Source organism: Quercus lobata, chromosome 4 (genome assembly GCF_001633185.2).
Source record: "Quercus lobata isolate SW786 chromosome 4, ValleyOak3.0 Primary Assembly, whole genome shotgun sequence".
Lineage (NCBI taxonomy): Eukaryota > Viridiplantae > Streptophyta > Magnoliopsida > Fagales > Fagaceae > Quercus > Quercus lobata.
Window position 1 is genome coordinate 47512177 of NC_044907.1, and position 13284 is coordinate 47525460.

General features: G+C 35.4%; 1 long non-coding RNA gene and 1 pseudogene across 1 annotated transcript; one reads left to right on the top strand and one right to left on the bottom strand.

The window, feature by feature from the left end:
• Positions 1–245: 245 nt before the first annotated feature.
• Positions 246–3306, bottom strand: LOC115983379. Its single transcript, XR_004090036.1, has 3 exons — positions 2916–3306; positions 2583–2642; positions 246–604 (listed from the first exon to the last, which is right to left on the bottom strand). It is a non-coding gene; the product is annotated as an uncharacterized LOC115983379 (long non-coding RNA).
• A 2470-nt stretch (positions 3307–5776) lies between these two features.
• The window catches only part of LOC115985353, a 30993-nt pseudogene continuing 23485 nt past the window's right edge, over positions 5777–13284 (top strand).

Consider the following 13284-nt stretch of genomic DNA (forward strand, 5'->3'; position numbering starts at 1 on the left):
TTTTGTTTTTTTGAGGTTTTTAATATAATTCTCTTACTTATCAAAATCACGGAAAAATCTATTGCAAAGTATTCCAGTAATCCCTGTATTTCAAACAGCAATAAACCATTTTATGGTACCAAGGTCTGACATTGTACCATAATAAAGCTAATTAAAATGCAGTCATAATATTTGGGGAAAGAAAGAAAACATTGCATAGAATGTAGTCCAGAAATTACAAATGATATGAACCAAAAATTTCATGTGGTCTTAGACTTAGTCTTACAAAATACATGTACTGTACAGTGTACACACAAACTTTGACAAGAAATTCATTTGCAACAACAAAATAAAAAATCGAGGCCAATGACAATGTATCCAAATCAGAGTAGGGCTTCCAGCTTTTCTACTTATCATAACAAAAATCACGTATTTTCATGGATTACATATTTGTTGAGAGGATGAATAACAGATAATCCTTATATTTTCCTGACGAATATTATCAAACATAATATACAGCACAAATTCAACTGAATTAAGTAGTAAATTCAAAACCTTCTCCACTAACAGATGCTTTCATGTAAGAACATAGAATTATTCTTGAAATAGTAATATCAACTCCTTTCTGAGAAATAAAAGAGCATCGCCAACATTAAACATGTCGATGTTACAAATTAACTTGTAGATAATTTTAGAACTCAAATAACTAAAAATCATTATCATGCAGCCATTATATATGCATTTAAAAGCATCCTATCAATCATTTAGACCAATTGCATTATCTAATTGCAGAAAAAATTTATAAAATTTAAGCAATAATAGATCTTGATGATCCTACAAAACCATCTAAAATATTAGATCTTGATTAGCTTTTAATAAGCAATCATTAACTTCCTAACAAAAAGGTTCAATAAACTCAACTTTTATTCTTATTATAAATACCATATGTTTGATTTACTGCAAATTTTTTTTTTTTTTTTTTTTTGATAAAATGGTTTGAGAATGCTCTCTAAGAGTGACAGACCACATATGCAATATAGACCACTTCAATAAGAGCAACTAATGAATTTTGAATGTTCCCTAAATTGTAAATTAGACCTTGTTTTTGTTCAGGTATGCCAATATTCCAAGTCTTGCACCAATTGAGTTAATGAACAAACCTCATGCACCAGGAGTCACTCTAGACAACCTTAAAAGCTATTATAAATCGGATATGATGCTGTGAGAAAGCACAAACCAAGTGCTTATGTGATCCTCTCAAACCAGTTGGCGAATGCTGATCCAAAGGAGCTACTCTCATATGCTGGAAACTTCAATCATGTAGTCATTGACGTGCATTACTACAATCTCTATTTGGATGAGTTTAGTAACATGAATGTACAACAAAACATCAATTACATTAAAAATAAGCGAGCTTCAGCACTAAAAACCATGACAACTTCCAATGGCCACCTTAGTTTTGTAAACCAATCTTATGCAGCAGTGGTAGCCACTGCTGTTGTCTGGTATAAATCTTTTTTTTTTTGGGACAAAACCTAAGACCAAGACCACTTTTAAATTAGACCCAAATTCACTGAACCACAATTCATTCTCAATGATAAATTTCAAATTTGCAAAGAATGTCCCACACTCTAATCTCAGTGTACAAACCCACCATGAAATAAATCTTAAAAAAATCAAACCTTCTTCTCAATATCCCTTAAACTTTCAAATACATAATCTAAAAGACCATTGTGATTCAATTCATCTGCTTTCTACTATATAAACCTATCCCATTTGCAAAACCTGAAATTGTCTTCAAAACTTAAATACCAAAACGTTAAGTCCAAGTCCAAGTTCAATACCAATCCCACCACCAATAGTCTACTAAATCAATAAAAATATCTAACATATGACCTCATAATCACAGATCCACCTCTAAATCAAACCTGAACCCACTATTCAAAAGAAACCAATACCAAACTCTAATCTCAATGCACCAACCCAAAGTCTATTGTGGTTCCATTTTGGTTCAAATTAGAACCTATAAATTCCAAATGGAAACCAAAAAGAATAAGAATTTAAAATTTCTTATGAATTTCGAATTTATATCTAGAAGAGAAACTATACCCTAAAATCAAGTTTCTAAGTGGTATCCACATGAACCCAAATAATAATTTACAAAATTAAATCCAAAAAAGAAAAAGAAAAGAAAAAACCTAACAAAAGTAAAATTAACAATACCCAACAACAGTATTAGCAAAAACCTAACAAAAGTAGCACTAACAATACTGTGCTGCTTGTTATGACATTGGAGATTTTGTGATGGGCTGATGGCTATGATGGGTAATGGTTGGTTTTAGAGAAAAAGAGAGAACAGTTGTTTTGAGAATTGAGAGAGGCAGAAAGAACGGCTAAGAGAGTAAAAGAAGAAGGTAAAAAACATAGAGAGAACGGCTATTTGAGAACAGCTTATATTTAAAACCTTATTCAGAAGCTTTGAATTAAAAGAACACAAATTAGTAAACCAAAGTGCTAAACCACAATTTCACTCCTACTAACAAATAAATAAAGAGAACAGGTTAGGGAGGAAATCCTAAAATTAAATTAAATACATCACTAACCATTCCTCAAAACGCCAAGAGACAAAGCCTAGGTAGAATTTTATCTTCTATGGTGTTTCCCTGGGAAAAACAAAAAAGAACAGAGAGGAAAACATATTAGCAATTGAAATCTATAATTGCAGCAAACCCTAATTAGGAACCCCCAAACCCCAAAACTAATAAAAACCCCAAATCAAACCTGAAAGTCATTTTGATTTCATCCTAATTCAAGAATGTTCAGAAACCATGGAAACAAAAACCACAAATTATTCATAAGCAAAGAGCTTAGGACAACAACAACAAAAAAGGAAGAAGATAGGGAAGATTGAGGATTCAAGGTGATCTGATACGTACCTGAAAGATTCAAAGCTAGTGGAATCATCTTGAGAAATTGAACCGGGAGATTTTGGGGCAACACTCACTTTTGGGTAGCGAATCAGAGAGAATTCCTCTACACATATTGGGGCTTGAGTGAGCAAACTGTAACGGTGAGATTTGGTGGTAGTCAGTTCTTGAAGAGGTTTAGGGTTTTATTGGGTTTGATTTTCACCTCTTTGCGATACGGTGTATTGAATTGAAAAAAAAAAAAAAAAAAAAAATCGAGGAGGCTGAAAGGGTAGAGTAGAGAGATGAGGGGGAGAAATAGAGAAGAGAGTGGAGAAGGAGAATGGCGTTCAGAGTTTGGTTTTGGCCTTTTGGGGAAGGAGAAGAAAAGTTTTTGGGAGCTTTGTTTTTAATTTGAAATTTTTGGGTATCGGGGGTTTGATTTTCACCATTGTGGAAAATAGTATCGGGTGATGTGGAAAATAGTTTGATTTTAGCTGAAATATTTCCCTTTTTTTTTTTTTTTTTTTTCAATAATGATAATGTTGTGATAAATTTTGATGAGATCAACAAAAAGGTAAAGACTTCAATTTTATATATATATATATATATATATATAAATTATAAAAAAGAAGTAGAACAAAGAGGAAAGAAGACAAAGCAAGGAAAACATCTTCTTAGTTCTTACTCTAAATTCCATTAAACTTACTTGAGAAACTATCTAGTAGAATTCTTCCGAGTTACTGGGATTCTGAATTTAGAGTAGCTAATATAATAATATAATATGTAATCCAAAAAGGGGGGGGGGGGGAGAACAGCTAGGACTTCGTGATAACAATTTGAGAATTGTAGACTATGCTCAGCTATGGTTTTAAAAACCGGTACGATCAAAGAATTGAAAAAGTGACTGGTTACCAATTTTTTGGTCGATCAATGACATCATAAATATTTATTTTATAATTTTATAATGATAAAAAAAAAATAAAAATATAATAAGTTTATTACTAATAATATGTAGGTAAAAATTTGCAAAAAATTTATGTGAGTTTTCACATCTTATATTTAGAAAAAAAAAATAACAAAATGTAAAAACATAACATTTAGTGATACTTTTATTTAGATTTAATTATTTTTCTTCAAAATGGACCATCACATATGTTCAATTGTAATCTTAAGAATAAAAAATTTATTTTTTATTTATATGTGTATATATATATATATATATATACATATATTAATGAATAAATGCTAGAGAAAAATTAAGTACTTTTTAAGTTTATTCACTTAATTAATTAAAACTACTACTTTTTTCCCTAATCATAATTATCATAAGAAGAAAAAAAAACACTAAATTCCGTGAATATCAAAAGCTAAATCATAATTATCAAGTAGTGGTAATATATATTATATATTATAATTTTTTGAGGAGAAGTAGTAGTACAATGTACAGAATGCTTAGTAAAACAAAAACAAAAAGTAAAGGCTTAAAAGAATATCAAAATTATGTGGCTCACATTGATTCTAAATTAAAAACTAAAAAACAAAGGTGTGGCTCTCATTGATTTGTTGTGTATACAGCTAGCATTAGTAGGCTAGCAGAGCACACAATTTGTAAAAGTAGAGGTTTAGTATGTGTTTGGCTCCAAATTAAATAGTCAGTTTATTTTACTATTCAGTTTATTTTTGCTATTATTTATGGGCCTTACTGCACTTTTTAGTACTATTTATGGGTTCCACTGTACTATTTCAGTTAACTTTTACATTTATCTACAGTACTTTCAACAAAAAGTTTTTAGTTTCAACAAAATAAGCGGATCCCAAACAGACCCTATGTTGTTTTGTTTATTAATCTCTCTCTAGTCTCTCCCTCTTTCTAAAGAAGAAGCTCATTTCAAGAAATTCAAGCAATACCGGGTTCGTGCTTTGCTTCGTGGCCTCTCCAACTCTCCTTTTCCCAATTCCAAAAAATAATTTTCAACCTCTCTTTTTCTATGAATATCTGAAAATTTTTCACTCTTTGTGTGTGAAGATCTGTGTTTCCACACATGGTTTGAAATCTTGATTGCTCCAAGAGGCTAACCTTTGATGCCATGCTTTACTTCAGTCATCACAGACGCATATTTGGAAAAAAAAAAAACAACTAGATTTTTCTGCAAAACGCACGACTCTAGATATGTTTCACTAATTTAACAAAAACAATTCAACCATCCTAGTTTTCGGTTTTCCTAGTTGAACCATCATTACTGGTGTTTTCCGTTTTTTCTTCATTTCAGTTTTACTAAATAACCGGATTGGATTAGTATCCAGTTCTCGGTTAAACCGATTGAACTGGCCAAATCAGTCCGGTTTTTAAAACCATGGGCTCAGCTAAATTTGTATTGGGAAATCTAAGTTTGTTTAGCAGTATAAGGTTGTGTATATATTAGGATTATTAAAACTGATCCAATTTGCAATTCCCATGTTGTTTGCCTGTTCCTTCATTGGCATTGTAATTATATCATTAATATTAAAGCTTGCTAGTGAATTGTTGTACCTAATATTTACAATTTTCTTCTAATGGATTTGGATTATTCACGGAGATGGTGTAGATAATTGACATATGTAGGCATTGTTATTTTCCCTCATTGATCTAATCCAATATGAAATTTGCATTCTAATATATATGGTGTAGAATTGGATGCACACATTACATTGGAGAAAGTAATAATACAAGGACATGTTAGTTAAGGAAGTGACAAAGAATTATGATTTTGGATAGCATAGAATGATGGAAATGAATACATGTGGTCAACCCAGCTAAGTCTATTGAACATCCCTAGTGAACTCCATAATTTTGAAACTTAAGGTTTTGTTGTTATTACACACACACATATTATTTTTTAAGTATCAAGATGTTCAACAAGTACTGTCTTGTTTTATATAGGGATACTTGTTCTTCAGTTCTAGAAGAAAGCCTCTGAAAATTGGGAGTTGAAAATCCTAGCAAAGAGGATGTTTAGAAGATGCAATTGGAGATTTTGGAGGCCAAAATTGGGAATTGGATTCATTTCATGCATATTGCTGTAATTACTTGTCTAGAAATTGAACAAATTTGGTAGTTTTCATGCTCTAAATATCTGGTTATGCATGAATAGGTCAAACTAATTTATGCTGGAGAGCGGATAGTTTGTGATCAAATATTTGAATGTTTTGATTCTCTTACTTTGATTCTCTCAAGGATCAGTGTTTTGGTGAGGTCACTGGAAGCAGTGTTTCAGTGCTACATAATTTTGGGGATGCAATTGCCAAGAGCAAAAGATCACCAGAGAAGTTATTTGTACTTTTGGACATGTATGAGATAATGCGGGAGCTTCACTCAAAGGTATAGTTGATATTACTAATCCATAGAAACCTGCACTAAGATTGCTGCTTGTGACTCATTGGGACTAGAGTAGATGACAAGGCTAGGAGGGACAATTTATAATTATTTCATTTTATTTTCGATGGAGCTAAAAATTTTGTTGTTGAGATTGTTGTTTGAAAAGTCTAGGATACTTGGAGCTAGTGGTATTCATTCTATTGTATAATTCATAGAATCCCTCTCATTTTGATTGTAATCCATTCATAGTTTTCAAAGAATCCCTCTTTAAAGAAATTTCTTGTATTTACTAGGTTGTTCAGAATGAGGTGGATAAATTTTGCCTAAATGTGATGTATTTGCCAGGTTCTTTAGACTGCTACTTTTCTTTGATTATATAAATTATTCCTATAAAATTCAAAATGCGTTTCTTTTAATTGAAGAAAGAAATTGACAATTTTTTAGGGGCAGGAGAAGATGATAAATTTTGCAGATAGCCTTTTATTCTTTGGTGCCACCTATTAATCTTTTAAAGATATCAATTCAAATATTCTTTAATTTTGAAATCATCCTATATGCTACCCTTTTGTTTCGGTCCCATATAGAATGGTATATGCTTTCTACATTATGTTAGGAACCCGGAGGTGCTTCTTTAACATCTGTTTTCAAGTCTGTAAAAATGAGAATACTGGTGCTTCTTTAATATCTGTTTTCAAGTCAGAAGCCAAGGATTTGTTAGGGGACGATTGGGTGCAGAGACACAGGAGAATTGAGCAACAACTTGCAAATCAATACAAAAGGAATGCTTGGGCAATGGTAGCATTCTACTGAATGAAACCACATCTGAATCTTCTGTTGATATGTCACGTTGCCTGGTGTTGCATTGATCTGTTTCTGGAAAGATAATTTTATCATCTTATCTTTAAAAACATGTGGCTTTATTTGGGGTGTGTGTGTTACAATTTTTTGGTCTGAATCCATGTGAGCAACATTTTACACTTAAGTGCCATCTATCAATTTAATGTCTGAAGACTCTAAACTCTAAACCTTACATGTATGTATGTACAGTAACAACGTCACGTTGGAGTCAGGATATTCCTAGGAACACCTGACTTGGAAAAAAAAAATTATATATAATAATTAAATTTTTTTTATTTGTTTACCCTTAAAAAAAAGACAAAAAAAAAGAGGAATGCTCTCAAATTTTTTTTTTAAATTATTTGTTCTACTTTCAAGCAAAAAAAAAAAAATAGCCCAAAAAAATTTTGAACTAAAATCTGAAAAAAAAAAAAAAAAAAAAAAAAATTGTAAAGAGCAAGCCACAAAAAAGCCCAACATCAATCCTAAACGTAAAGCAAACCCAATCTAAAAAAAAAAACAATCCAACAGATGGTAAACAGTAAAGCAAACCCACAGATTCTAAAAAAAAAAAAAAAAAAAAAAAAAAAAAAAAAAAAAAAAAACCAAACCAAACCCAATATACACTGCAAACAGAGACGGACCTACCTTGGAACTGAGGGGGGTCATGCCCCCCCCCCCCCCCCCTCCCCCCCAAAAAGAAACCTTTGAAAAAAAACCCTTTAGTATACAAAAATTCATCAGACCACCCCTTACCAAGCTGCCTTCTTCAAAATTTTATCTCTTCTTCTTTCTTCTTCTTTGTCCTCTTCGTTTGTTCAACAGATCTAGTTTGGTCCACCTAATTTTCATTTCTTGTTTTATCCGCTTAGCTTACGTGAGAGTAATAAATGAAGAAAGTAATTTCTATAACCCTTCAGACGTTGTCTTTTACAGTTTTGATTCCACCACCTTTAGGACATGTGTTAAGCTTTTAACCTCTACCTTTTTGCATCCATTTTTTTCAATATATCTAGGCATACACATTCAAAAAGGAGCATATTATTATAATATAAAGATTGGTTTAAAAAATAATAATAATAATTGTTATTATTGGTTATATCATTTTTTTTGGATAACAAAGATATATCTTTTTTAAAGACTTTTAAATGCCCTACAAATTATATAATAGTTTAAAAAAAATTAACTTTATACCAAACTATTGTTATAAATAAACCCAAAATGGTATTTGATTAATAACCAAACACATTATTCTCTTAACCAAACCAAAACAATCACAGTACTAAATTAACTCATTTTTTTATTTTAATCTTAGTCGAGAGCTCTCTACCCTCTCTCAACTCTTATTCATTCTCCTAATTGAATGAGTGATATGAGGTATGATAGAGATTTTACTACATAAGTCTTATAAATTGATATGTCATCAATTACAAAAATTAATATAAATACTAATTTATTATTTGTTGGAATGACACTGTATGGACTCGATTTGCAACAACCCCAAACGAGTATTGGGTTCGTACGTAAATGGCCCAAACAATGTAATTTGTAGAGCGTGGGTATGTAAGGGCTAGATTAACACTTCAAAAGAAAAACGATTCACCCCACGTTTATAGATGGGTTAAAACTGAGGTCAGTATGAGTATCTCTTTGAGCAAGTGATGTTCTAAGTTTCCTTTCTTTTTTGGTCTGTCTTCTCCGTATTCTTTTTTCTCTCTTGTTTTCTTATCCCCCCTTTCTTGGCGAGTTATTCTTTCATGTTATATACTATCCCCTTCGTACCATCTTCACCGCACACGTGTAAGTTGGGTTTGGATGATTTCTTTCTGTCCCATCTAACACTTCCTGGAACCTCCTGTGAATAGCTGTAAGGCTGCTTCATCACTGTTTAGGTATCACCTCTACATTAATGCGGCCAGAGAGTTGGTTGAAAGACAATTAATGCGGAGGCAGCTGCGGTTATAGATATTTGTTTGCCTTCTCTTTCGTACCCTTGGTCCCTTATCTCACTTTTAGTGGTGACATAGTTCCGAGGTATGATTGTAAGAAGACGGTGTCCTGATTGTCCTCGTAATCATTCTACCAAGGAGGACTGTGTCCTCAGACGAATACCGAACTCACCTTTCGTATTATTCACTATTCCTTTCATGTGGTTACCCTTACGATCTGACTTGGGCCTCCTCGGACAAATTTGCATCCTCGGATGGGCCACAGGCCCAATTATCTTAACCTTAATAAGTCTGTTGATTGACTGGCCCCCACAATAGCCCCTCAAAATCCTGCTTTTCGACTCTTCGAGAGAAAAGGTGGATTTTGACGTCATAAGCCCGTACCCCTTCGTGTTTTGGGGCCTGCCCCTGACGCTTCAGCATCTCAACTTTGGCAGCATTAAATTTTGGTAACGCCCTTGTCTCCCACGTTCGACGGTGAGATGTAAATCAGACGGTAGAGGGCCTTTCTCGTTTTGCGAGAGGGAATTTTACCCCTCACAATCCTCATATGACTATAAAGGCGTTCTCAAATTAATTCTGTATCTTACCTTCGATGATTACATAGTTTCAGAGCTCACACATTGAACCTGTCTTTTTCCATTTTCGTCATTTTCCTGGCGTCTACAAATAATCGCACTTTGTCCAAGGTCCTTCCTTTGAACCTGTAAGTCTTCTCGAATTTTTTGTCACTTTTATCTTAAACCCGTCAGTTTCTCTACTAAATCCTCTAGAAAAATGGGGAAACAGAAGAATCCATTTCGATGTCTAGTTGAATCCGAGGAAGGTATTAGGAATTTTCGCTCTAAGTATAAGATTCCCTCAACGGTGGGTATGAGGTACGTAGCCCAAGGGGAATGGGCTGATGCCAGACGAATCGGGGAAGTAGTTATTCCCATGATTGCCTTTATAGAAGGCGGGATGACTATCCCCATGGGTAGTATCACTAGGAATTACCTTAACTTCTTTAGGCTATCCCTCACCCAATGTGCTCCAAATATGTTTAGGGTCCTGAGAAGTATAGATGCTTTAAACAAGAGAATGGATCTAAAGCTAACCCATCATGACGTGAATTGAGTGTACAATCTCCATCACTTAACCAAACATGGGTATTATCTCAAGTCGAGATATCCCGAGGTGAGGCTGATTCAGTGCCTTCCCACTTCAAACAAGAACATAAAGGAGGATTTCCTTATCCTTTCTAGGGAATGGCACGATGGTCTGCCTTGCCCCACAGTAGAGGGAACACCAAGTGGGTGTGTAGTCATAGATCTACAACATTTAGTTTGCACGCACATTTTGTTTATTTTTTCTTTTTCTTTTTTTGTATTTCTATCTCCAACAACGCTCATCTTCGACTCAACGGTTTTGCAGATAGATGTTACACGAAGCCCAATCTTAAGTTAGTCAATAAGGCGAGCTTGGATAAATTACTAAGAGCCGAGATATACGTGAACGAAGCTAACGATCAGCTCTGGGCAGCACACTTAATTCTCGGCTATACCCCCCTATCTTTTGCTTTTCAGGCGCCAAAGGGCGTGATCAGAGCCCGCGACCCTCGGCTTCACCGTATCAGTGTTGCCTACGAAGGGTTCATTGTTCCAAAAGGCATTCCACTTCCCTAGTATACATCTCGCACAGAGCCTCTTTTTGTAGCCAGCGTCTCGGCAGGAACTTCTTCATCCCTGCCTACCCTCAAAGAAAAGGAAATAGAAAGGAGAAAGGAAAAAGAAAAAGACGAGGAAGAGGTTGTAGAGGTTTCTAAATCCTTGGACGACTTTGGGATTTTCGATCAGCCCATAAGCTCCGGGGAAGATCCTAACGAGATGGGGATATAGAGAAAACCCCAGAGAAGCTTGCTGGAGTTGATGGAAGGTCAGCCAGGAAAGAGTGCGCCTGCAAAATCAACACCATCACAGGCTTCATCTCTTCCCGTTAGGTCTCCTCCTCTTGCTCCTCGCCAACCTCCTCGTCAATCTCCTCAACCAGCCCTTCCTAACGCTGCCGAGCTAAAAAGGCATAGGGAACAGAAGGGCAAGGAGGTGGCAGACATGGGCAAGTCTCGTCCTACTCGCGAGGAGGATGCCCAACGAGCTGCAAAGCAACAAAAAACCAGGCACCAAGCTATGCGGGGTTAAGAGGGATCTGATTCCCAACCTTCTGAACCACAAGCATGGTTGCCAGCACCTATGCACAGTGGGGAGCCCTTGCGAGATGATGCATCTATAAGGGACTTTAACGGCGGCATAGGGTGCCACGTAGCCTCGGCCAAAGAGGAAGCCTTATTGCTCCCAAAAGATATGGCCGAAATAAAGAATATAAGGAAGAATGAACTCATCCTCGATAATAAAAGATATTTGGGCATGGTAAGGAGCTGACTTTTTGTCTTTTTCTTTCTATGATCATTACTCACCAATATTTACTTTTCACTGACTATAGTGTTAACCTCTTTTCTATAGATTATCCAAAATACTTTCAAGTTAGATAAGATGCTCAACGCCTATTCCAATCAGCTAGACGATGAAAGGAAGAGATGGACAACGGCTGTACAGACCTTGTCCAAACTTGAACAGGACTTGGCCGATGCAATGAAAAAGTTACAGGCTAAAGAGCAAGCTCGCAAAAGCGCCGAGTCGGCACTAGAAGGCTATCAAAAGCAGGCCGAGGACCAGGGGAACCGCCTGCGTTAGGCGAATGCCGAACTAAAGAAGGCTCAGGAACAAGTCCTAGTTCTTAAGAAGCATTCGGAGGAAACTCAAAAGCTAAGGGAGCGAGCCGAAAAGTCCAGGGAGCAAGCCGAGAAAGCAAAAACCGAGGCCGAACGGGCAATGAATGAAGCTGAGTAGAGAGGTTATAAGGTTGGCATAGTTGAGACTAAGGAGGCTTTGAAAGCTGAGGTTCCAGCGGTGTGCCGTATCTACTGCGCAAAAACTTGGGATGAGGCCCTTACTGTGCTGGGGTGAAGGCTTCGTCTGAGTTGCGTAAGCCAGAGAACGTATCCTATCTTGAGGCGATCCGTCCCTCAACTCTTCTACCCCATCAAGTTGAAGCTCCTCCTCCCGTCATTAACCCCAATGAGAAGGTTTTGCCTCACAATTTTCCCCTCTCTGGCCAGCCAGAATCAGCCAAAGGGGGAATTACCCTTCCAGGAGCTTCCTTGGACAAGACTGCAACTGCTTCAGAGGCAAAGACGACCTCCCAAACTTTTCAACAGGACTTGGCTTCTACAGTCTTGCCAACTGGGGGCATTTCTAAAGATAAAGCGAAAATCACTACTTCGGAGGCAGATAAATCTACCAGCCAGGCCCCTAAGATCCAACTCAGATTAAAAAAGTAGGAATTGTTTTGTAGTCCAATTAGAAATTTAGTAAGGACTCTTATGTTTATTTTCTAACCGCTCTTGTTGCTTTTTGCTAATTTTGTACTTGTTCACCGTGTCACTGTAATTTGGATGGACTCATTTCAACTATCTTTTGTTTGCATGGGGCAATTCTACTTATAAACATCACCAATTGGCAACTAAAAATAGATGTTAAGCATTAATACAACGGGGTCTTAGGGAGACGTTTCAGATACGTATGTATTCTTTCCAATCAATTGTAGCTTTTTATAAAAGTTCAAAAACTGGATGAAATTATGCTTTCAGTACCTTGATTGTACATTAAATGACGTTCATAGATTCCTTTTTAATACTTCGATACATGTTACAAGGTGTTAATTTCCACTAAGTTTGTGATCCGAGGATCTGACATAACTTAGTTTCTGTTCAACACTTTAATATATATTATAGGACGTTAATTTCCACTAAGTTTGTGGTCCGAGGACCTGACATAACTTAGTTTCTATTCAACACTTTAATACACATCATAGGACGTTAATTTCCGCTAAGTTTGTGGTCCGAGGACCTGACATAACTTAGCTTCTGTTTAACATTTCAATACATATCATAGGACGTTAATTTCCACTAAGTTTGTGATCTGAGGACCTGACATAACTTAGTTTCTGTTTAACATTTCAATACATATCATTTGGCATGGGAACACAGGATGCATTACTAATGTAAATTAAAGGAAAAATCCAAACTAGACGACTCTTATTAATAATAATACCTTTTGAGGTTATTTACATTCCAAGGATGGAGTACAGCTCTTTCATCTAAGTCTTCTAGATAGTAGGCTCCTATTCCAGTTACAGAAGTAATTTGATAGGGCCCTTC